The 26,460-nt window shown below is 44.0% G+C and overlaps 1 protein-coding gene across 2 annotated transcripts in view; it reads left to right on the top strand.

Moving 5' to 3' along the window:
• The window catches only part of LOC135571094 (NACHT, LRR and PYD domains-containing protein 12-like), a 151,878-nt gene that overhangs the window by 82,935 nt on the left and 42,483 nt on the right, over positions 1 to 26,460 (top strand). The gene's annotated exons all lie outside the window — the stretch shown is intronic.

Genomic DNA, 26,460 nt, shown 5'->3' on the forward strand with positions numbered 1-26,460 from the left:
TTCGTGTTACGTTAGTTGAATAAACATGGATCGCAATCTACAAGCTGCATTTTGGTCCGACTCTCCATCACACCTACAAAACCGTTACAGAATCACCCACCACCAACGGACCAAGCAGCGTGTCAACAGGCAGGAGCCGCAGGAGAGGCAACAGAGGCAGCAGCAGCAGCAGGAGCAGCAGCAACTACAGTGGGAGAGGCTGCACTACTTGGAGAAATGGACTTGGGAGGAGATTCTAGACGGGAAAGGACCCTGGGATCAGCCTGGAGATTATTGTCGCCCCAAAGCCGAGCTGGAGGCAGCAAAAGCAGAGAGGCGGCATTATGAGGAACTAGCACGGCAGAGCGGATGGAAGCCCGAGAGTCAGCCCCAAAAATGTATTGGGGGGGGGAGGCCTACAGGGAGTAGGGCTATGCCAGGTAGGAGATCGGCTCAAACTCCCTGTGCTTACCGGGGGGCTAGAGAGACCGGGCAGGCACCGTGTTATGCAGTGGTGCGCACGGTGTCCCCAGTGCGGGTGCATAGCCCGGTGCGGTATATTCCAGCTCCTCGTATCGGCCGGGCTAGAGTGGGCATCGAGCCAGGTAGGTTGGGCAGGCTCGGTGCTCAAGAGCTCCAGTGCGCCTGCACGGAAGTCTATCCAGTACCACCTCCACACCCCTGCCCTCCGGTAGCAGCTCCCCACACCAGGCTTCCTGTGCGTGTCCTCGGTCCAGTACCACCAGTACCAGCACCACGCATCAGGCCTACAGTGCGCCTCGCCTCTCCTGCGCTGTCGGAGTCTCCCGCCTCTCCAGCGCTGTCGGAGCCTTTCTCCTCTCCCGCGCTGCCGGAGTCTCCCGCCTGTTCAGCGCAGCTAGAGCCTTCTTCCTCTACAGCGCTGCTGGAGTCTCCTGCCTGTTCAGCGCAGCCAGAGCTGCCAGCCTGCATGAAGCAGCCAGAGCTGCCAGCCTGCATGGAGCAGCCAGAGCTGTCAGTCTGCGTGGAGCAGCCAGAGATGTCAGTCTGCATGAAGCAGCCAGAGCTGTCAGTCTGCAAGGAGCTGCCAGTCTGCAAGGAGCTGCCAGTCTGCACGGAGCTGCCAGTCTGCAAGGAGCTGCCAGTCTGAAAGGAGCTGCCAGTCTGCACGGAGCTGCCAGTCTGCACGGAGCTGCCAGTCTGCAAGGAGCTGTCAGTTTGCAAGGAGCCACCAGTCTGCACGGAGCCGCCAGAGCTGTCAGTCTGTAAGAAGCCGCCAGAGCTGTCAGCCTACATGGAGCAGCCAGAGCCGCCAGTCAGCCAGACTCTTCCAGATCCGCCAGTCAACCAGACTCTTCCAGATCTGCCAGTCAACCAGACTCTTCCAGATCTGCCAGTCAGCCAGAATCTTCCAGATCTGCCAGTCAGCCAGACTCTTCCAGATCTGCCAGTCAGCCAGACTCTTCCAGATCTGCCAGTCAGCCAGACTCTTCCAGATCTGCCATTCAACCAGACTCTTCCAGATCCGCCAGTCAACCAGACTCTTCCAGATCCGCCAGTCAGCCAGACTCTTCCAGATCTGCCAGTCAACCAGACTCTTCCAGATCTGCCAGTCAACCAGACTGTTCCAGATCTGCCAGTCAACCAGACTCTTCCAGATCTGCCAGTCAACCAGACTCTTCCAGATCTGCCAGTCAACCAGACTCTTCCAGATCTGCCAGTCAACCAGACGCTTCCAGATCCGCCAGTCAGCCGGGATCTGCCAGAACTGCCAGTCGGCCAGGATCTGCCAGTCGGTCAGGATCCGCCAGGATCCGCCAGTCAGCCAGGATCTGCCAGATCCGCCAGTCAGCCAGGATTTGCTAGTCATCCAGGATCCGCCAGTCAGCCAGGATCTGCCGAAACCACCAGCCAGCCAGGATCTGGTAGATCCATCAACCTGCCTGAGCTTCCTCTCACTCCTGAGCTTCCTCTCACTCCCGAGCTTCCTCTCACTCCTGAGCTTCCTCTCACTCCCGAGCTTCCTCTCACTCCCGAGCTTCCTCTCACGAGCTTCCTCTCACTCCCGAGCTTACTCTCACTCCCGTACTTCCCCTCAGTCCCGAGCTGCCTTAGTCCCGAGCTGCCCCTCAGTCCCGATCTGCTCCTCAGTCCAGTGGGGTTCTGGGTGAGGACTACTAGGCCATGGTCGGCGGCGAGTGTGGACTATCCAAGGACGCGAGGAGAGGGGACTAAGACATTGATTGAGTGGGGTCCACGTCCCGCGCCGGAGCCGCCACCACGGACAGGCGCCCACCCGGACAATCCCTATTGTTTTGAGGTGCGTTCGGGAGTCCGCACCTTAGGGGGGGGGGTTCTGTCACGCCCTGGTCGAAGTATTTTGTGTTTATCTTTATTTATTTGGTCAGGCCAGGGTGTGGCATGGGTTTGTGTATGGTGTGTATGTATTGGGATTGTAGCTAGTGGGGTGTTCTAGTTAAGTCTATGGCTGTCTGAAGTGGTTCTCAATCAGAGGCAGGTGTTTATCGTTGTCTCTGATTGGGAACCATATTTAGGCAGCCATATTATTTGAGTTTGTCGTGGGTGATTGTCCTTAGTGTCTTTATGTCCTTGTTCTGTGTGTATGTGCACCAGTATTAGGCTGTTTCGGTTTTCGTTACGTTTATTGTTTTGTAGTGTTTGTATTTAGATTCGTGTTACGTTAGTTGAATAAACATGGATCGCAATCTACACGCTGCATTTTGGTCCGACTCTCCATCACACCTACAAAACCGTTACAACCTGGTACCCTGCACATTGACTCAGTACTGGTACTCCTTATAGTCTCATTATTTTCCTGGTACCCTGCACATTGACTCAGTACTGGTACTCCTACCCCAGGCTCTGGATAAAAACATATGCTGATTTCAAAACTAAATGTTTAAATACAGATCTTATATTCCTGTATTTAATAATGGTTTAAAAAAAATGTTGTATATTGATGTCAAATGTATCATTTGTACAGTTCTTTATGAAACTCTGTCAAACCTGGCAGAACTACTGATTTCACTGAGAGTGAGGCAGATATATATTATTACTGTGTTAAACCTAGCAGTACTACTGATTTCTCTGAGAGTGAGGCAGATATATATTATTACTGTGTAAAACCTAGCAGAACTACTGATTTCTCTGAGAGTGAGGCAGATATATATTATTACTGTGTTAAACCTAGCAGTACTACTGATTTCTCTGAGAGTGAGGCAGATATATATTATTACTGTGTAAAACCTAGCAGTACTACTGATTTCTCTGAGAGTGAGGCAGATATATAGCATTTAGCAAAATAAACATGATTATTTTTCTCTCTGAAATGAAACATCAAGTGAAAGACATTAAACAAATACATGTCTGTCATTGAACGACCACATCTCATGATTAGATGGTGAAAAAAACATCTCATTCATCATTTCTATAAACAATAAAAGCTCATTTACGAACATTTCTGAAAAGTGACATATTGCGTTTTGGAATCTGAGCTCAGAGTAGATGAGAGATGTAATGTTTGTCTCTGTTGTGTTGAAGACCAATCAAGCAGGAGAGACCAGCCTCCCCTGTCTCCAGCTGTGAGAGTGACAAGTCTATGAGTCCTCCTCCAGAGTTTAGAGAGGGAGACTTTTCTACTGAACAAAGGTAAGAAGAACTCATGGGTCCTGGTCAGTGAGTTAAACAACACTGTCTCTAGTCATTTCTCCTCTCCCATTTTCCCATTTATTGTTGTTGTTTTCATAATCCATAGGCTAATCCTTTTGTCCATTTTCATAGTCCTAAAACAACATTAAACAAACACAACATTCCCTGTGTGTGTGTGTGTGTGTGTGTGTGTGTGTATGTGTGTGTGTGTGTGTGTGTGTGTGTGTGTGTGTGTGTGTGCGTGTGTGTGCACTCCCTGGATGAGGAGAAGTAATCTCTATCCTGATTGTCTAGTCACTTTTACCTCTACCTACATGTACATGTTATCTCAATTATAGTCTCATTATTACCTGAACTACCTGGTACCCTGCACATTGACTCAGTACTGGTTCTCCTTATAGTCTCATTATTACCCCAACTACCTGGTACCCTGCACATTGACTCAGTACTGGTACTCCTTATAGCCTGACTCAGTACTGGTACTCTTATAGCCCTTATTATTACCTCAACTACCTGGTACCCTGCACATTGACTCAGTACTGGTTCTCCTTATAGTCTCATTATTACCTCAACTACCTGGTACCCCTGCACATTGACTCAGTACTGGTTCTCCTTATAGTCTCATTATTACCCCAACTACCTGGTACCCTGCACATTGACTCAGTACTGGTACTCCTTATAGCCCTTATTATTACCTCAACTACCTTGTACCCTGCACATTGACTCAACACCTGGTACCCTGCACATTTCAGTACTGGTCTCCTTATAGCCTCATTATTATCTCAACTACCTGGTACCCTGCACATTGACTCAGTACTGGTACTCCTTATAAGCCTCATTATTATCTCAACTACCTGGTACCCTGCACATTGACTCAGTACTTGTTATCCTTATAGCCTCATTATTACCTCAACTACCTGGTACCCTGCACATTGACTCAGTACTGGTACTCATTATAGCCTCATTATTACCTCAACTACCTGGTACCCTGCACATTGACTCAGTACTGGTAGTCCTTATAGTCTCATTATTACCTCAACTACCTGGTACCCTGCACATTGACTCAGTACTGGTTCTCCTTATAGTCTCATTATTACCTCAACTACCTGGTACCCTGCACATTGACTCAGTACTGGTTCTCCTTATAGTCTCATTATTACCTCAACTACCTGGTACCCTGCACATTGACTCAGTACTGGTTCTCCTTATAGTCTCATTATTACCTCAACTACCTGGTACCCTGCACATTGACTCAGTACTGGTTCTCCTTATAGTCTCATTATTACCTCAACTACCTGGTACCCTGCATTGACTCAGTACTGGTAGTCCTTATAGTCTCATTATTACCTCAACTACCTGGTACCCTGCACATTGACTCAGTACTGGTAGTCCTTATAGTCTCATTATTACCTCAACTACCTGGTACCCTGCACATTGACTCAGTACTGGTTCTCCTTATAGTCTCATTATTACCTCAACTACCTGGTACCCTGCACATTGACTCAGTACTGGTACTCCTTATAGCCTCATTATTATCTCAACTACCTGGTACCCTACACATTGACTCAGTACTGGTTCTCCTTATAGTCTCATTATTACCTCAACTACCTGGTACCCTGCACATTGACTCAGTACTGGTTCTCCTTATAGTCTCATTATTACCTCAACTACCTGGTACCCTGCACATTGACTCAGTACTGGTTCTCCTTATAGTCTCATTATTACCTCAACTACCTGGTACCCTGCACATTGACTCAGTACTGGTTCTCCTTATAGTCTCATTATTACCTCAACTACCTGGTACCCTGCACATTGACTCAGTACTGGTACTCCTTATAGTCTCATTATTACCTCAACTACCTGGTACCCTGCACATTGACTCATTACTGGTTCTCCTTATAGTCTCATTATTACCTCAACTACCTGTTCCCTGCACATTGACTCAGTACTGGTACTCCTTATAGCCTCATTATTACCTCAACTACCTGGTACCCTGCACATTGACTCAGTACTGGTACTCCTTATAGCCTCATTATTACCTCAACTACCTGGTACCCTACACATTGACTCAGTACTGGTTCTCCTTATAGTCTCATTATTACCTCAACTACCTGGTACCCTGCACATTGACTCAGTACTGGTTCTCCTTATAGTCTCATTATTACCTCAACTACCTGGTATCCCTGTACATTGAATCAGTACTGGTTCTCCTTATAGTCTCATTATTACCCCAACTACCTGGTACCCTGCACATTGACTCAGTACTGGTACTCCTTATAGCCCTTATTATTACCTCAACTACCTGGTACCCTGCACATTGACTCAGTACTGGTTCTCCTTATAGTCTCATTATTACCTCAACTACCTGGTACCCCTGCACATTGACTCAGTACTGGTACTCCTTATAGTCTCATTATTACCCCAACTACCTGGTACCCTGCACATTGACTCAGTACTGGTACTCCTTATAGCCCTTATTATTACCTCAACTACCTGGTACCCTGCACATTGACTCAGTACTGGTACTCCTTATAGTCTCATTATTACCTCAACTACCTGGTACCCGGCACATTGACTCAGTACTGGTACTCCTTATAGTCTCATTATTACCTCAACTACCTGGTACCCTGCACATTGATTCAGTACTGGTACTCCTTATAGTCTCATTATTACCCCAACTACCTGGTACCCTGCACATTGACTCAGTACTGGTTCTCCTTATAGCCTCATTATTACCTCAACTACCTGGTACCCTGCACATTGACTCAGTACTGGTACTCCTTATAGCCTCATTATTATCTCAACTACCTGGTACCCTGCACATTGACTCAGTACTTGTTCTCCTTATAGCCTCATTATTACCTCAACTACCTGGTACCCTGCACATTGACTCAGTACTGGTACTCCTTATAAGCCTCATTATTATCTCAACTACCTGGTACCCTGCACATTGACTCAGTACTTGTTCTCCTTATAGCCTCATTATTACCTCAACTACCTGGTACCCTACACATTGACTCAGTACTGGTTCTCCTTATAGTCTCATTATTACCTCAACTACCTGGTACTCTGCACATTGACTCAGTACTGGTTCTCCTTATAGTCTCATTATTACCTCAACTACCTGGTACCCTGCACATTGACTCAGTACTGGTACTCCTTATAGCCTCATTATTACCTCAACTACCTGGTACCCTACACATTGACTCCGTACTGGTTCTCCTTATAGCCTCATTATTACCTCAACTACCTGGTACCCTGCACATTGACTCAGTACTGGTACTCCTTATAGCCTCATTATTATCTCAACTACCTGGTACCCTGCACATTGACTCAGTACTTGTTCTCCTTATAGCCTCATTATTACCTCAACTACCTGGTACCCTGCACATTGACTCAGTACTGGTACTCCTTATAGTCTCATTATTACCTCAACTACCTGGTACCCTGCACATTGACTCAGTACTGGTACTCCTTATAGTCTCATTATTACCTGAACTACCTGGTACCCTGCACATTGACTCAGTACTGTTAGTCCTTATAGTCTCATTATTACCTCAACTACCTGGTACCCTGCACATTGACTCAGTACTGGTAGTCCTTATAGTCTCATTATTACCTCAACTACCTGGTACCCTGCACATTGACTCAGTACTGGTACTCCTTATAGTCTCATTATTACCTTAACTACCTGGTACCCTGCACATTGACTCAGTACTGGTAATCCTTATAGTCTCATTATAACCTCAACTACCTGGTACCCCTGCACATTGATTCAGTACTGGTACTCCGTATAGTCTCATTATTACCTCAACTACCTGGTACCCTGCACATTGACTCAGTACTGGTACTCCTTATAGCCTCATTATTACCTCAACTACCTGGTACCCTGCACATTGACTCAGTACTGGTACTCCTTATAGCCTCATTATTACCTCAACTACCTGGTACCCTACACATTGACTCAGTACTGGTTCTCCTTATAGTCTCATTATTACCTCAACTACCTGGTACCCTGCACATTGACTCAGTACTGGTTCTCCTTATAGTCTCATTATTACCTCAACTACCTGGTACCCTGCACATTGACTCAGTACTGGTTCTCCTTATAGTCTCATTATTACCTCAACTACCTGGTACCCTGCACATTGACTCAGTACTGGTACTCATTATAGCCTCATTATTACCTCAACTACCTGGTACCCTGCACATTGACTCAGTACTGGTAGTCCTTATAGTCTCATTATTACCTCAACTACCTGGTACCCTGCACATTGACTCAGTACTGGTTCTCCTTATAGTCTCATTATTACCTCAACTACCTGGTACCCTACACATTGACTCAGTACTGGTTCTCCTTATAGTCTCATTATTACCTCAACTACCTAGTACCCTGCACATTGACTCAGTACTGGTTCTCCTTATAGTCTCATTATTACCTCAACTACCTGGTACCCTGCACATTGACTCAGTACTGGTAGTCCTTATAGTCTCATTATTACCTCAACTACCTGGTACCCTGCACATTGACTCAGTACTGGTAGTCCTTATAGTCTCATTATTACCTCAACTACCTGGTACCCTGCACATTGACTCAGTACTGGTTCTCCTTATAGTCTCATTATTACCTCAACTACCTGGTACCCTGCACATTGACTCAGTACTGGTACTCATTATAGCCTCATTATTACCTCAACTACCTGGTACCCTGCACATTGACTCAGTACTGGTACTTCTTATAGTCTCATTATTACCTTAACTACCTGGTACCCTGCACATTGACTCAGTACTGGTAATCCTTATAGTCTCATTATAACCTCAACTACCTGGTACCCCTGCACATTGATTCAGTACTGGTACTCCTTATAGTCTCATTATTACCTCAACTACCTGGTACCCTGCACATTGACTCAGTACTGGTACTCCTTATAGTCTCATTATTACCTGAACTACCTGGTACCCTGCACATTGACTCAGTACTGGTTCTCCTTATAGTCTCATTATTACCCCAACTACCTGGTACCCTGCACATTGACTCAGTACTGGTTCTCCTTATAGCCTCATTATTATCTCAACTACCTGGTACCCTGCACATTGACTCAGTACTGGTTCTCCTTATAGTCTCATTATTACCTCAACTACCTGGTACCCTGCACATTGACTCAGTACTGGTAGTCCTTATAGTCTCATTATTACCTCAACTACCTGGTACCCTGCACATTGACTCAGTACTGGTAGTCCTTATAGTCTCATTATTACCTCAACTACCTGGTACCCTGCACATTGACTCAGTACTGGTTCTCCTTATAGTCTCATTATTACCTCAACTACCTGGTACCCTGCACATTGACTCAGTACTGGTACTCATTATAGCCTCATTATTACCTCAACTACCTGGTACCCTGCACATTGACTCAGTACTGGTACTTCTTATAGTCTCATTATTACCTTAACTACCTGGTACCCTGCACATTGACTCAGTACTGGTAATCCTTATAGTCTCATTATAACCTCAACTACCTGGTACCCCTGCACATTGATTCAGTACTGGTACTCCTTATAGTCTCATTATTACCTCAACTACCTGGTACCCTGCACATTGACTCAGTACTGGTACTCCTTATAGTCTCATTATTACCTCAACTACCTGGTACCCTGCACATTGACTCAGTACTGGTACTCCTTATAGTCTCATTATTTCCTCAACTACCTGGTACCCTGCACATTGACTCAGTACTGGTACTCCTTATAGTCTCATTATTACCTGAACTACCTGGTACCCTGCACATTGACTCAGTACTGGTTCTCCTTATAGTCTCATTATTACCCCAACTACCTGGTACCCTGCACATTGACTCAGTACTGGTTCTCCTTATAGTCTCATTATTACCTCAACTACCTGGTACCCTGCACATTGACTCAGTACTGGTTCTCCTTATAGTCTCATTATTACCTCAACTACCTGGTACCCTGCACATTGACTCAGTACTGGTACTCCTTATAGTCTCATTATTACCTCAACTACCTGGTACCCTGCACATTGACTCATTACTGGTTCTCCTTATAGTCTCATTATTACCTCAACTACCTGTTCCCTGCACATTGACTCAGTACTGGTACTCCTTATAGCCTCATTATTACCTCAACTACCTGGTACCCTGCCCATTGACTCAGTACTGGTACTCCTTATAGCCTCATTATTACCTCAACTACCTGGTACCCTACACATTGACTCAGTACTGGTTCTCCTTATAGTCTCATTATTAACTCAACTACCTGGTACCCTGCACATTGACTCAGTACTGGTTCTCCTTATAGTCTCATTATTACCTCAACTACCTGGTACCCTGCACATTGACTCAGTACTGGTTCTCCTTATAGTCTCATTATTACCTCAACTACCTGGTACCCTGCACATTGACTCAGTACTGGTACTCCTTATAGCCTCATTATTACCTCAACTACCTGGTACCCTGCACATTGACTCAGTACTGGTACTCCTTATAGCCTCATTATTACCTCAACTACCTGGTACCCTACACATTGACTCAGTACTGGTTCTCCTTATGGTCTCATTATTACCTCAACTACCTGGTACCCTGCACATTGACTCAGTACTGGTTCTCCTTATAGTCTCATTATTACCTCAACTACCTGGTACCCTGCACATTGACTCAGTACTGATTCTCCTTATAGTCTCATTATTACCTCAACTACCTGGTACCCTGCACATTGACTCAGTACTGATTCTCCTTATAGTCTCATTATTACCTCAACTACCTGGTACCCTGCACATTGACTCAGTACTGGTACTCCTTATAGTCTCATTATTACCTCAACTACCTGGTACCCTGCACATTGACTCATTACTGGTTCTCCTTATAGTCTCATTATTACCTCAACTACCTGGTACCCTGCACATTGACTCAGTACTGGTACTCCTTATAGTCTCATTATTACCTCAACTACCTGGTACCCTGCACATTGACTCATTACTGGTTCTCCTTATAGTCTCATTATTACCTCAACTACCTGTTCCCTGCACATTGACTCAGTACTGGTACTCCTTATAGCCTCATTATTACCTCAACTACCTGGTACCCTGCACATTGACTCAGTACTGGTACTCCTTATAGCCTCATTATTACCTCAACTACCTGGTACCCTACACATTGACTCAGTACTGGTTCTCCTTATAGTCTCATTATTAACTCAACTACCTGGTACCCTGCACATTGACTCAGTACTGGTTCTCCTTATAGTCTCATTATTACCTCAACTACCTGGTACCCTGCACATTGACTCAGTACTGGTTCTCCTTATAGTCTCATTATTACCTCAACTACCTGGTACCCTGCACATTGACTCAGTACTGGTACTCCTTATAGCCTCATTATTACCTCAACTACCTGGTACCCTGCACATTGACTCAGTACTGGTTCTCCTCATAGTCTCATTATTACCTCAACTACCTGGTACCCTGCACATTGACTCAGTACTGGTTCTCCTTATAGTCTCATTATTACCTCAACTACCTGGTACCCTGCACATTGACTCAGTACTGGTACTCCTTATAGTCTCATTATTACCTCAACTACCTGGTACCCTGTACATTGACTCAGTACTGGTACTCCTTATAGTCTCATTATTACCCCAACTACCTGGTACCCTGCACATTGACTCAGTACTGGTTCTCCTTATAGCCTCATTATTACCTCAACTACCTGGTACCCTGCACATTGACTCAGTACTGGTACTCCTTATAGCCTCATTATTATCTCAACTACCTGGTACCCTGCACATTGACTCAGTACTGGTTCTCCTTATAGTCTCATTATTACCTCAACTACCTGGTACCCTGCACATTGACTCAGTACTGGTTCTCCTTATAGTCTCATTATTACCTCAACTACCTGGTACCCTGCACATTGACTCAGTACTGATTCTCCTTATAGTCTCATTATTACCTCAACTACCTGGTACCCTGCACATTGACTCAGTACTGGTACTCCTTATAGTCTCATTATTACCTCAACTACCTGGTACCCTGCACATTGACTCATTACTGGTTCTCCTTATAGTCTCATTATTACCTCAACTACCTGGTACCCTGCACATTGACTCAGTACTGGTTCTCCTTATAGTCTCATTATTACCTCAACTACCTGGTACCCTGCACATTGACTCAGTACTGGTTCTCCTTATAGTCTCATTATTACCTCAACTACCTGGTACCCTGCACATTGACTCAGTACTGGTACTCCTTATAGTCTCATTATTACCTCAACTACCTGGTACCCTGTACATTGACTCAGTACTGGTACTCCTTATAGTCTCATTATTACCTCAACTACCTGGTACCCTGCACATTGACTCAGTACTGGTAGTCCTTATAGTCTTTTATTACCTCAACTACCTGGTACCCTGCACATTGACTCATTACTGGTTCTCCTTATAGTCTCATTATTACCTCAACTACCTGGTACCCTGCACATTGACTCATTACTGGTCCTCCTTATAGTCTCATTATTACCTCAACTACCTGGTACCCTGCACATTGACTCAGTACTGGTACTCCTTATAGCCTCATGATTACCTCAACTACCTGGTACCCTGCACATTGACTCAGTACTGGTACTCCTTATAGTCTCATTATTACCTTAACTAGCTGGTACCCTGCACGTTGACTCAGTACTGGTAATCCTTATAGTCTCATTATAACCTCAACTACCTGGTACCCCTGCACATTGATTCAGTACTGGTAGTCCTTATAGTCTCATTATTACCTCAACTACCTGGTACCCTGCACATTGACTCAGTACTGGTACTCCTTATAGTCTCATTATTACCTCAACTACCTGGTACCCTGCACATTGACTCAGTACTGGTACTCCTTATAGTCTCATTATTACCTCAACTACCTGGTACCCTGCACATTGACTCAGTACTGGTACTCCTTATAGTCTCATTATTTCCTCAACTACCTGGTACCCTGCACATTGACTCAGTACTGGTAGTCCTTATAGTCTCATTATTACCTCAACTACCTGGTACCCTGCACATTGACTCAGTACTGGTACTCCTTATAGTCTCATTATTACCTCAACTACCTGGTACCCTGCACATTGACTCAGTACTGGTAGTCCTTATAGTCTCATTATTACCTCAACTACCTGGTACCCTGCACATTGACTCAGTACTGGTTCTCCTTATAGTCTCATTATTACCTCAACTACCTGGTACCCTGCACATTGACTCAGTACTGGTTCTCCTTATAGTCTCATTATTACCTCAACTACCTGGTACCCTGCACATTGACTCAGTACTGGTTCTCCTTATAGTCTCATTATTACCTCAACTACCTGGTACCCTGCACATTGACTCAGTACTGGTTCTCCTTATAGTCTCATTATTACCTCAACTACCTGGTACCCTGCACATTGACTCAGTACTGGTTCTCCTTATAGTCTCATTATTACCTCAACTACCTGGTACCCTGCACATTGACTCAGTACTGGTTCTCCTTATAGTCTCATTATTACCTCAACTACCTGGTACCCTGCACATTGACTCAGTACTGGTACTCCTTATAGCCTCATTATTACCTCAACTACCTGGTACCCTGCACATTGACTCAGTACTGGTACTCCTTATAGTCTCATTATTACCTCAACTACCTGGTACCCTGCACATTGACTCAGTACTGGTTCTCCTTATAGTCTCATTATTACCTCAACTACCTGGTACCCTGCACATTGACTCAGTACTGGTTCTCCTTATAGTCTCATTATTACCTCAACTACCTGGTACCCTGCACATTGACTCAGTACTGGTTCTCCTTATAGTCTCATTATTACCTCAACTACCTGGTACCCTGCACATTGACTCAGTACTGGTTCTCCTTATAGTCTCATTATTACCTCAACTACCTGGTACCCTGCACATTGACTCAGTACTGGTACTCCTTATAGCCTCATTATTACCTCAACTACCTGGTACCCTACACATTGACTCAGTACTGGTTCTCCTTATAGTCTCATTATTACCTCAACTACCTGGTACCCTGCACATTGACTCAGTACTGGTAGTCCTTATAGTCTCATTATTACCTCAACTACCTGGTACCCTGCACATTGACTCATTACTGGTTCTCCTTATAGTCTCATTATTACCTCAACTACCTGGTACCCTGCACATTGACTCAGTACTGGTACTCCTTATAGCCTCATTATTACCTCAACTACCTGGTACCCTGCACATTGACTCAGTACTGGTACTCCTTATAGCCTCATTATTACCTCAACTACCTGGTACCCTGCACATTGACTCAGTACTGGTTCTCCTTATAGTCTCATTATTACCTCAACTACCTGGTACCCTGCACGTTGACTCAGTACTGGTAGTCCTTATAGTCTCATTATTACCTCAACTACCTGGTACCCTGCACATTGACTCAGTACTGGTAGTCCTTATAGTCTCATTATTACCTCAACTACCTGGTACCCTGCACATTGACTCAGTACTGGTACTCCTTATAGTCTCATTATTACCTCAACTACCTGGTACCCTGCACATTGACTCAGTACTGGTAGTCCTTATAGTCTCATTATTACCTCAACTACCTGGTACCCTGCACATTGACTCAGTACTGGTTCTCCTTATAGTCTCATTATTACCTCAACTACCTGGTACCCTGCACATTGACTCAGTACTGGTTCTCCTTATAGTCTCATTATTACCTCAACTACCTGGTACCCTGCACATTGACTCAGTACTGGTTCTCCTTATAGTCTCATTATTACCTCAACTACCTGGTACCCTGCACATTGACTCAGTACTGGTTCTCCTTATAGTCTCATTATTACCTCAACTACCTGGTACCCTGCACATTGACTCAGTACTGGTTCTCCTTATAGTCTCATTATTACCTCAACTACCTGGTACCCTGCACATTGACTCAGTACTGGTTCTCCTTATAGTCTCATTATTACCTCAACTACCTGGTACCCTGCACATTGACTCAGTACTGGTTCTCCTTATAGTCTCATTATTACCTCAACTACCTGGTACCCTGCACATTGACTCAGTACTGGTTCTCCTTATAGTCTCATTATTACCTCAACTACCTGGTACCCTGCACATTGACTCAGTACTGGTTCTCCTTATAGTCTCATTATTACCTCAACTACCTGGTACCCTGCACATTGACTCAGTACTGGTAGTCCTTATAGTCTCATTATTACCTCAACTACCTGGTACCCTGCACATTGACTCAGTACTGGTACTCCTTATAGTCTCATTATTACCTCAACTACCTGGTACCCTGCACATTGACTCAGTACTGGTACTCCTTATAGTCTCATTATTTCCTCAACTACCTGGTACCCTGCATTGACTCAGTACTGGTACTCCTTATAGTCTCATTATTACCTCAACTACCTGGTACCCTGCACATTGACTCAGTACTGGTTCTCCTTATAGTCTCATTATTACCTCAACTACCTGGTACCCTGCACATTGACTCAGTACTGGTTCTCCTTATAGTCTCATTATTACCTCAACTACCTGGTACCCTGCACATTGACTCAGTACTGGTTCTCCTTATAGTCTCATTATTACCTCAACTACCTGGTACCCTGCACATTGACTCAGTACTGGTTCTCCTTATAGTCTCATTATTACCTCAACTACCTGGTACCCTGCACATTGACTCAGTACTGGTACTCCTTATAGCCTCATTATTACCTCAACTACCTGGTACCCTGCACATTGACTCAGTACTGGTTCTCCTTATAGTCTCATTATTACCTCAACTACCTGGTACCCTGCACATTGACTCAGTACTGGTAGTCCTTATAGTCTCATTATTACCTCAACTACCTGGTACCCTGCACATTGACTCAGTACTGGTTCTCCTTATAGTCTCATTATTACCTCAACTACCTGGTACCCTGCACATTGACTCAGTACTGGTACTCCTTATAGTCTCATTATTACCTCAACTACCTGGTACCCTGCACATTGACTCAGTACTGGTACTCCTTATAGTCTCATTATTACCTCAACTACCTGGTACCCTGCACATTGACTCAGTACTGGTTCTCCTTATAGTCTCATTATTACCTCAACTACCTGGTACCCTGCACATTGACTCAGTACTGGTTCCTTATAGTCTCATTATTACCTCAACTACCTGGTACCCTGCACATTGACTCAGTACTGGTACTCCTTATAGTCTCATTATTACCTCAACTACCTGGTACCCTGCACATTGACTCAGTACTGGTACTCCTTATAGTCTCATTATTACCTCAACTACCTGGTACCCTGCACATTGACTCAGTACTGGTTCTCCTTATAGTCTCATTATTACCTCAACTACCTGGTACCCTGCACATTGACTCAGTACTGGTTCTCCTTATAGTCTCATTATTACCTCAACTACCTGGTACCCTGCACATTGACTCAGTACTGGTTCTCCTTATAGTCTCATTATTACCTCAACTACCTGGTACCCTGCACATTGACTCAGTACTGGTTCTCCTTATAGTCTCATTATTACCTCAACTACCTGGTACCCTGCACATTGACTCAGTACTGGTTCTCCTTATAGTCTCATTATTACCTCAACTACCTGGTACCCTGCACATTGACTCAGTACTGGTTCTCCTTATAGTCTCATTATTACCTCAACTACCTGGTACCCTGCACATTGACTCAGTACTGGTTCTCCTTATAGTCTCATTATTACCTCAACTACCTGGTACCCTGCACATTGACTCAGTACTGGTTCTCCTTATAGCCTCATTATTACCTCAACTACCTGGTACCCTGCACATTGACTCAGTACTGGTTCTCCTTATAGTCTCATTATTACCTCAACTACCTGGTACCCTGCACATTGACTCAGTACTGGTACTCCTTATAGTCTCATTATTACCTCAACTACCTGGTACCCTGCACATTGACTCAGTACTGGTTCTCCTTATAGTCTCATTATTACCTCAACTACCTGGTACCCTGCACATTGACTCAGTACTGGTACTCCTTATAGTCTCATTATTACCTCAACTACCTGGTACCCTGCACATTGACTCAGTACTGGTACTCCTTATAGTCTCATTATTACCTCAACTACCTGGTACCCTGCACATTGACTCAGTACTGGTACTCCTTATAGTCTCATTATTACCTCAACTACCTGGTACCCTGCACATTGACTCAGTACTGGTTCTCCTTATAGTCTCATTATTACCTCAACTACCTGGTACCCTGCACATTGACTCAGTACTGGTACTCCTTATAGTCTCATTATTACCTCAACTACCTGGTACCCTGCACATTGACTCAGTACTGGTTCTCCTTATAGTCTCATTATTACCTCAACTACCTGGTACCCTGCACATTGACTCAGTTCTGGTTCTCCTTATAGTCTCATTATTACCTCAACTACCTGGTACCCTGCACATTGACTCAGTACTGGTTCTCCTTATAGTCTCATTATTACCTCAACTACCTGGTACCCTGCACATTGACTCAGTACTGGTTCTCCTTATAGTCTCATTATTACCTCAACTACCTGGTACCCTGCACATTGACTCAGTACTGGTTCTCCTTATAGTCTCATTATTACCTCAACTACCTGGTACCCTGCACATTGACTCAGTACTGGTTCTCCTTATAGTCTCATTATTACCTCAACTACCTGGTACCCTGCACATTGACTCAGTACTGGTACTCCTTATAGTCTCATTATTACCTCAACTACCTGGTACCCTGCACATTGACTCAGTACTGGTTCTCCTTATAGTCTCATTATTACCTCAACTACCTGGTACCCTGCACATTGACTCAGTACTGGTACTCCTTATAGTCTCATTATTACCTCAACTACCTGGTACCCTGCACATTGACTCAGTACTGGTTCTCCTTATAGTCTCATTATTACCTCAACTACCTGGTACCCTGCACATTGACTCAGTACTGGTACTCCTTATAGCCTCATTATTACCTCAACTACCTGGTACCCTGCACATTGACTCAGTACTGGTACTCCTTATAGCCTCATTATTACCTCAACTACCTGGTACCCTGCACATTGACTCAGTACTGGTTCTCCTTATAGTCTCATTATTACCTCAACTACCTGGTACCCTGCACATTGACTCAGTACTGGTTCTCCTTATAGTCTCATTATTACCTCAACTACCTGGTACCCTGCACATTGACTCAGTACTGGTACTCCTTATAGTCTCATTATTACCTCAACTACCTGGTACCCTGCACATTGACTCAGTACTGGTTCTCCTTATAGTCTCATTATTACCTCAACTACCTGGTACCCTGCACATTGACTCAGTACTGGTTCTCCTTATAGTCTCATTATTACCTCAACTACCTGGTACCCTGCACATTGACTCAGTACTGGTTCTCCTTATAGTCTCATTATTACCTCAACTACCTGGTACCCTGCACATTGACTCAGTACTGGTTCTCCTTATAGTCTCATTATTACCTCAACTACCTGGTACCCTGCACATTGACTCAGTACTGGTTCTCCTTATAGTCTCATTATTACCTCAACTACCTGGTACCCTGCACATTGACTCAGTACTGGTTCTCCTTATAGTCTCATTATTACCTCAACTACCTGGTACCCTGCACATTGACTCAGTACTGGTACTCCTTATAGTCTCATTATTACCTCAACTACCTGGTACCCTGCACATTGACTCAGTACTGGTACTCCTTATAGTCTCATTATTACCTCAACTACCTGGTACCCTGCACATTGACTCAGTACTGGTACTCCTTATAGTCTCATTATTACCTCAACTACCTGGTACCCTGCACATTGACTCAGTACTGGTACTCCTTATAGTCTCATTATTACCTCAACTACCTGGTACCCTGCACATTGACTCAGTACTGGTACTCCTTATAGTCTCATTATTACCTCAACTACCTGGTACCCTGCACATTGACTCAGTACTGGTACTCCTTATAGTCTCATTATTACCTCAACTACCTGGTACCCTGCACATTGACTCAGTACTGGTACTCCTTATAGTCTCATTATTACCTCAACTACCTGGTACCCTGCACATTGACTCAGTACTGGTACTCCTTATAGTCTCATTATTACCTCAACTACCTGGTACCCTGCACATTGACTCAGTACTGGTTCTCCTTATAGTCTCATTATTACCTCAACTACCTGGTACCCTGCACATTGACTCAGTACTGGTACTCCTTATAGTCTCATTATTACCTCAACTACCTGGTACCCTGCACATTGACTCAGTACTGGTTCTCCTTATAGTCTCATTATTACCTCAACTACCTGGTACCCTGCACATTGACTCAGTACTGGTACTCCTTATAGTCTCATTATTACCTCAACTACCTGGTACCCTGCACATTGACTCAGTACTGGTTCTCCTTATAGTCTCATTATTACCTCAACTACCTGGTACCCTGCACATTGACTCAGTACTGGTTCTCCTTATAGTCTCATTATTACCTCAACTACCTGGTACCCTGCACATTGACTCAGTACTGGTACTCCTTATAGTCTCATTATTACCTCAACTACCTGGTACCCTGCACATTGACTCAGTACTGGTTCTCCTTATAGTCTCATTATTACCCTCAACTACCTGGTACCCTGCACATTGACTCAGTACTGGTTCTCCTTATAGTCTCATTATTACCTCAACTACCTGGTACCCTGCACATTGACTCAGTACTGGTTCTCCTTATAGTCTCATTATTACCTCAACTACCTGGTACCCTGCACATTGACTCAGTACTGGTACTCCTTATAGTCTCATTATTACCTCAACTACCTGGTACCCTGCACATTGACTCAGTACTGGTTCTCCTTATAGTCTCATTATTACCTCAACTACCTGGTACCCTGCACATTGACTCAGTACTGGTTCTCCTTATAGTCTCATTATTACCTCAACTACCTGGTACCCTGCACATTGACTCAGTACTGGTTCTCCTTATAGTCTCATTATTACCTCAACTACCTGGTACCCTGCACATTGACTCAGTACTGGTTCTCCTTATAGTCTCATTATTACCTCAACTACCTGGTACCCTGCACATTGACTCAGTACTGGTTCTCCTTATAGTCTCATTATTACCTCAACTACCTGGTACCCTGCACATTGACTCAGTACTGGTACTCCTTATAGTCTCATTATTACCTCAACTACCTGGTACCCTGCACATTGACTCAGTACTGGTTCTCCTTATAGTCTCATTATTACCTCAACTACCTGGTACCCTGCACATTGACTCAGTACTGGTACTCCTTATAGTCTCATTATTACCTCAACTACCTGGTACCCTGCACATTGACTCAGTACTGGTTCTCCTTATAGTCTCATTATTACCTCAACTACCTGGTACCCTGCACATTGACTCAGTACTGGTACTCCTTATAGTCTCATTATTACCTCAACTACCTGGTACCCTGCACATTGACTCAGTACTGGTTCTCCTTATAGTCTCATTATTACCTCAACTACCTGGTACCCTGCACATTGACTCAGTACTGGTACTCCTTATAGTCTCATTATTACCTCAACTACCTGGTACCCTGCACATTGACTCAGTACTGGTTCTCCTTATAGTCTCATTATTACCTCAACTACCTGGTACCCTGCACATTGACTCAGTACTGGTACTCCTTATAGTCTCATTATTACCTCAACTACCTGGTACCCTGCACATTGACTCAGTACTGGTACTCCTTATAGTCTCATTATTACCTCAACTACCTGGTACCCTGCACATTGACTCAGTACTGGTTCTCCTTATAGTCTCATTATTACCTCAACTACCTGGTACCCTGCACATTGACTCAGTACTGGTTCTCCTTATAGTCTCATTATTACCTCAACTACCTGGTACCCTGCACATTGACTCAGTACTGGTTCTCCTTATAGTCTCATTATTACCTCAACTACCTGGTACCCTGCACATTGACTCAGTACTGGTTCTCCTTATAGTCTCATTATTACCTCAACTACCTGGTACCCTGCACATTGACTCAGTACTGGTACTCCTTATAGTCTCATTATTACCTCAACTACCTGGTACCCTGCACATTGACTCAGTACTGGTTCTCCTTATAGTCTCATTATTACCTCAACTACCTGGTACCCTGCACATTGACTCAGTACTGGTACTCCTTATAGTCTCATTATTACCTCAACTACCTGGTACCCTGCACATTGACTCAGTACTGGTTCTCCTTATAGTCTCATTATTACCTCAACTACCTGGTACCCTGCACATTGACTCAGTACTGGTACTCCTTATAGTCTCATTATTACCTCAACTACCTGGTACCCTGCACATTGACTCAGTACTGGTACTCCTTATAGCCTCATTATTACCTCAACTACCTGGTACCCTGCACATTGACTCAGTACTGGTACTCCTTATAGTCTCATTATTACCTCAACTACCTGGTACCCTGCACATTGACTCAGTACTGGTTCTCCTTATAGTCTCATTATTACCTCAACTACCTGGTACCCTGCACATTGACTCAGTACTGGTACTCCTTATAGTCTCATTATTACCTCAACTACCTGGTACCCTGCACATTGACTCAGTACTGGTACTCCTTATAGTCTCATTATTACCTCAACTACCTGGTACCCTGCACATTGACTCAGTACTGGTACTCCTTATAGTCTCATTATTACCTCAACTACCTGGTACCCTGCACATTGACTCAGTACTGGTTCTCCTTATAGTCTCATTATTACCTCAACTACCTGGTACCCTGCACATTGACTCAGTACTGGTACTCCTTATAGTCTCATTATTACCTCAACTACCTGGTACCCTGCACATTGACTCAGTACTGGTTCTCCTTATAGTCTCATTATTACCTCAACTACCTGGTACCCTGCACATTGACTCAGTACTGGTTCTCCTATAGTCTCATTATTACCTCAACTACCTGGTACCCTGCACATTGACTCAGTACTGGTTCTCCTTATAGTCTCATTATTACCTCAACTACCTGGTACCCTGCACATTGACTCAGTACTGGTTCTCCTTATAGTCTCATTATTACCTCAACTACCTGGTACCCTGCACATTGACTCAGTACTGGTTCTCCTTATAGTCTCATTATTACCTCAACTACCTGGTACCCTGCACATTGACTCAGTACTGGTTCTCCTTATAGTCTCATTATTACCTCAACTACCTGGTACCCTGCACATTGACTCAGTACTGGTTCTCCTTATAGTCTCATTATTACCTCAACTACCTGGTACCCTGCACATTGACTCAGTACTGGTTCTCCTTATAGTCTCATTATTACCTCAACTACCTGGTACCCTGCACATTGACTCAGTACTGGTACTCCTTATAGCCTCATTATTACCTCAACTACCTGGTACCCTACACATTGACTCAGTACTGGTTCTCCTTATAGTCTCATTATTACCTCAACTACCTGGTACCCTGCACATTGACTCAGTACTGCTGGTCCTTATAGTCTCATTATTACCTCAACTACCTGGTACCCTGCACATTGACTCATTACTGGTTCTCCTTATAGTCTCATTATTACCTCAACTACCTGGTACCCTGCACATTGACTCAGTACTGGTACTCCTTATAGTCTCATTATTACCTCAACTACCTGGTACCCTGCACATTGACTCAGTACTGGTACTCCTTATAGTCTCATTATTACCTCAACTACCTGGTACCCTGCACATTGACTCAGTACTGGTTCTCCTTATAGTCTCATTATTACCTCAACTACCTGGTACCCTGCACATTGACTCAGTACTGGTACTCCTTATAGTCTCATTATTACCTCAACTACCTGGTACCCTGCACATTGACTCAGTACTGGTTCTCCTTATAGTCTCATTATTACCTCAACTACCTGGTACCCTGCACATTGACTCAGTACTGGTTCTCCTTATAGTCTCATTATTACCTCAACTACCTGGTACCCTGCACATTGACTCAGTACTGGTACTCCTTATAGCCTCATTATTACCTCAACTACCTGGTACCCTACACATTGACTCAGTACTGGTTCTCCTTATAGTCTCATTATTACCTCAACTACCTGGTACCCTGCACATTGACTCAGTACTGGTAGTCCTTATAGTCTCATTATTACCTCAACTACCTGGTACCCTGCACATTGACTCATTACTGGTTCTCCTTATAGTCTCATTATTACCTCAACTACCTGGTACCCTGCACATTGACTCAGTACTGGTACTCCTTATAGCCTCATTATTACCTCAACTACCTGGTACCCTGCACATTGACTCAGTACTGGTACTCCTTATAGCCTCATTATTACCTCAACTACCTGGTACCCTGCACGTTGACTCAGTACTGGTAGTCCTTATAGTCTCATTATTACCTCAACTACCTGGTACCCTGCACATTGACTCAGTACTGGTAGTCCTTATAGTCTCATTATTACCTCAACTACCTGGTACCCTGCACATTGACTCAGTACTGGTACTCCTTATAGTCTCATTATTACCTCAACTACCTGGTACCCTGCACATTGACTCAGTACTGGTAGTCCTTATAGTCTCATTATTACCTCAACTACCTGGTACCCTGCACATTGACTCAGTACTGGTTCTCCTTATAGTCTCATTATTACCTCAACTACCTGGTACCCTGCACATTGACTCAGTACTGGTTCTCCTTATAGTCTCATTATTACCTCAACTACCTGGTACCCTGCACATTGACTCAGTACTGGTTCTCCTTATAGTCTCATTATTACCTCAACTACCTGGTACCCTGCACATTGACTCAGTACTGGTTCTCCTTATAGTCTCATTATTACCTCAACTACCTGGTACCCTGCACATTGACTCAGTACTGGTTCTCCTTATAGTCTCATTATTACCTCAACTACCTGGTACCCTGCACATTGACTCAGTACTGGTTCTCCTTATAGTCTCATTATTACCTCAACTACCTGGTACCCTGCACATTGACTCAGTACTGGTTCTCCTTATAGTCTCATTATTACCTCAACTACCTGGTACCCTGCACATTGACTCAGTACTGGTTCTCCTTATAGTCTCATTATTACCTCAACTACCTGGTACCCTGCACATTGACTCAGTACTGGTTCTCCTTATAGTCTCATTATTACCTCAACTACCTGGTACCCTGCACATTGACTCAGTACTGGTTCTCCTTATAGTCTCATTATTACCTCAACTACCTGGTACCCTGCACATTGACTCAGTACTGGTACTCCTTATAGTCTCATTATTACCTCAACTACCTGGTACCCTGCACATTGACTCAGTACTGGTACTCCTTATAGTCTCATTATTACCTCAACTACCTGGTACCCTGCACATTGACTCAGTACTGGTACTCCTTATAGTCTCATTATTACCTCAACTACCTGGTACCCTGCACATTGACTCAGTACTGGTACTCCTTATAGTCTCATTATTACCTCAACTACCTGGTACCCTGCACATTGACTCAGTACTGGTTCTCCTTATAGTCTCATTATTACCTCAACTACCTGGTACCCTGCACATTGACTCAGTACTGGTACTCCTTATAGCCTCATTATTACCTCAACTACCTGGTACCCTGCACATTGACTCAGTACTGGTACTCCTTATAGTCTCATTATTACCTCAACTACCTGGTACCCTGCACATTGACTCAGTACTGGTTCTCCTTATAGCCTCATTATTACCTCAACTACCTGGTACCCTGCACATTGACTCAGTACTGGTACTCCTTATAGTCTCATTATTACCTCAACTACCTGGTACCCTGCACATTGACTCAGTACTGGTACTCCTTATAGTCTCATTATTACCTCAACTACCTGGTACCCTGCACATTGACTCAGTACTGGTAGTCCTTATAGTCTCATTATTACCTCAACTACCTGGTACCCTGCACATTGACTCAGTACTGGTTCTCCTTATAGTCTCATTATTACCTCAACTACCTGGTACCCTGCACATTGACTCAGTACTGGTACTCCTTATAGTCTCATTATTACCTCAACTACCTGGTACCCTGCACATTGACTCAGTACTGGTTCTCCTTATAGTCTCATTATTACCTCAACTACCTGGTACCCTGCACATTGACTCAGTACTGGTTCTCCTTATAGTCTCATTATTACCTCAACTACCTGGTACCCTGCACATTGACTCAGTACTGGTTCTCTCATTATTACCTATAGTACCCTCATTGACTCAGTACTGGTACTCATAGTCTCTCAACTACCTGGTACCCTGCACATTGACTCAGTACTGGTTCTCCTTATAGTCTCATTATTACCTCAACTACCTGGTACCCTGCACATTGACTCAGTACTGGTTCTCCTTATAGTCTCATTATTACCTCAACTACCTGGTACCCTGCACATTGACTCAGTACTGGTTCTCCTTATAGTCTCATTATTACCTCAACTACCTGGTACCCTGCACATTGACTCAGTACTGGTACTCCTTATAGTCTCATTATTACCTCAACTACCTGGTACCCTGCACATTGACTCATTACTGGTTCTCCTTATAGTCTCATTATTACCTCAACTACCTGGTACCCTGCACATTGACTCAGTACTGGTTCTCCTTATAGTCTCATTATTACCTCAACTACCTGGTACCCTGCACATTGGTACTGGTACTCCTTATAGTCTCATTATTACCTCAACTACCTGGTACCCTGCACATTGACTCAGTACTGGTACTCCTTATAGTCTCATTATTACCTCAACTACCTGGTACCCTGCACATTGACTCAGTACTGGTACTCCTTATAGTCTCATTATTACCTCAACTACCTGGTACCCTGGTATTGACTCTTACTGGTTCTCCTTATAGTCTCATTATTACCTCAACTACCTGGTACCCTGCACATTGACTCAGTACTGGTACTCCTTATAGTCTCATTATTACCTCAACTACCTGGTACCCTGCACATTGACTCAGTAGTCTCATTATTACTTCTCAACTACCTGGTACCCTGCACATTGACTCAGTACTGGTACTTATAGTCTCATTATTACCTCAACTACCTGGTACCCTGCACATTGACTCAGTACTGGTACTCCTTATAGTCTCATTATTACCTCAACTACCTGGTACCCTGCACATTGACTCAGTACTGGTTCTCTTATAGTCTCATTATTACCTCAACTACCTGGTACCCTGCACATTGACTCAGTACTGGTACTCCTTATAGTCTCATTATTACCTCAACTACCTGGTACCCTGCACATTGACTCAGTACTGGTACTCCTTATAGTCTCATTATTACCTCAACTACCTGGTACCCTGCACATTGACTCAGTACTGGTTCTCCTTATAGTCTCATTATTACCTCAACTACCTGGTACCCTCATTGACTCTACCTGGTACCCTGCACATTGACTCAGTACTGGTTCTCCTTATAGTCTCATTATTACCTCAACTACCTGGTACCCTGCACATTGACTCAGTACTGGTTCTCCTTATAGTCTCATTATTACCTCAACTACCTGGTACCCTGCACATTGACTCAGTACTGGTTCTCCTTATAGTCTCATTATTACCTCAACTACCTGGTACCCTGCACATTGACTCAGTACTGGTTCTCCTTATAGTCTCATTATTACCTCAACTACCTGGTACCCTGCACATTGACTCAGTACTGGTTCTCCTTATAGTCTCATTATTACCTCAACTACCTGGTACCCTGCACATTGACTCAGTACTGGTTCTCCTTATAGTCTCATTATTACCTCAACTACCTGGTACCCTGCACATTGACTCAGTA

The sequence above is a fragment of the Oncorhynchus nerka genome, unplaced genomic scaffold (assembly GCF_034236695.1).
Source record: "Oncorhynchus nerka isolate Pitt River unplaced genomic scaffold, Oner_Uvic_2.0 unplaced_scaffold_772, whole genome shotgun sequence".
NCBI lineage: Eukaryota > Metazoa > Chordata > Actinopteri > Salmoniformes > Salmonidae > Oncorhynchus > Oncorhynchus nerka.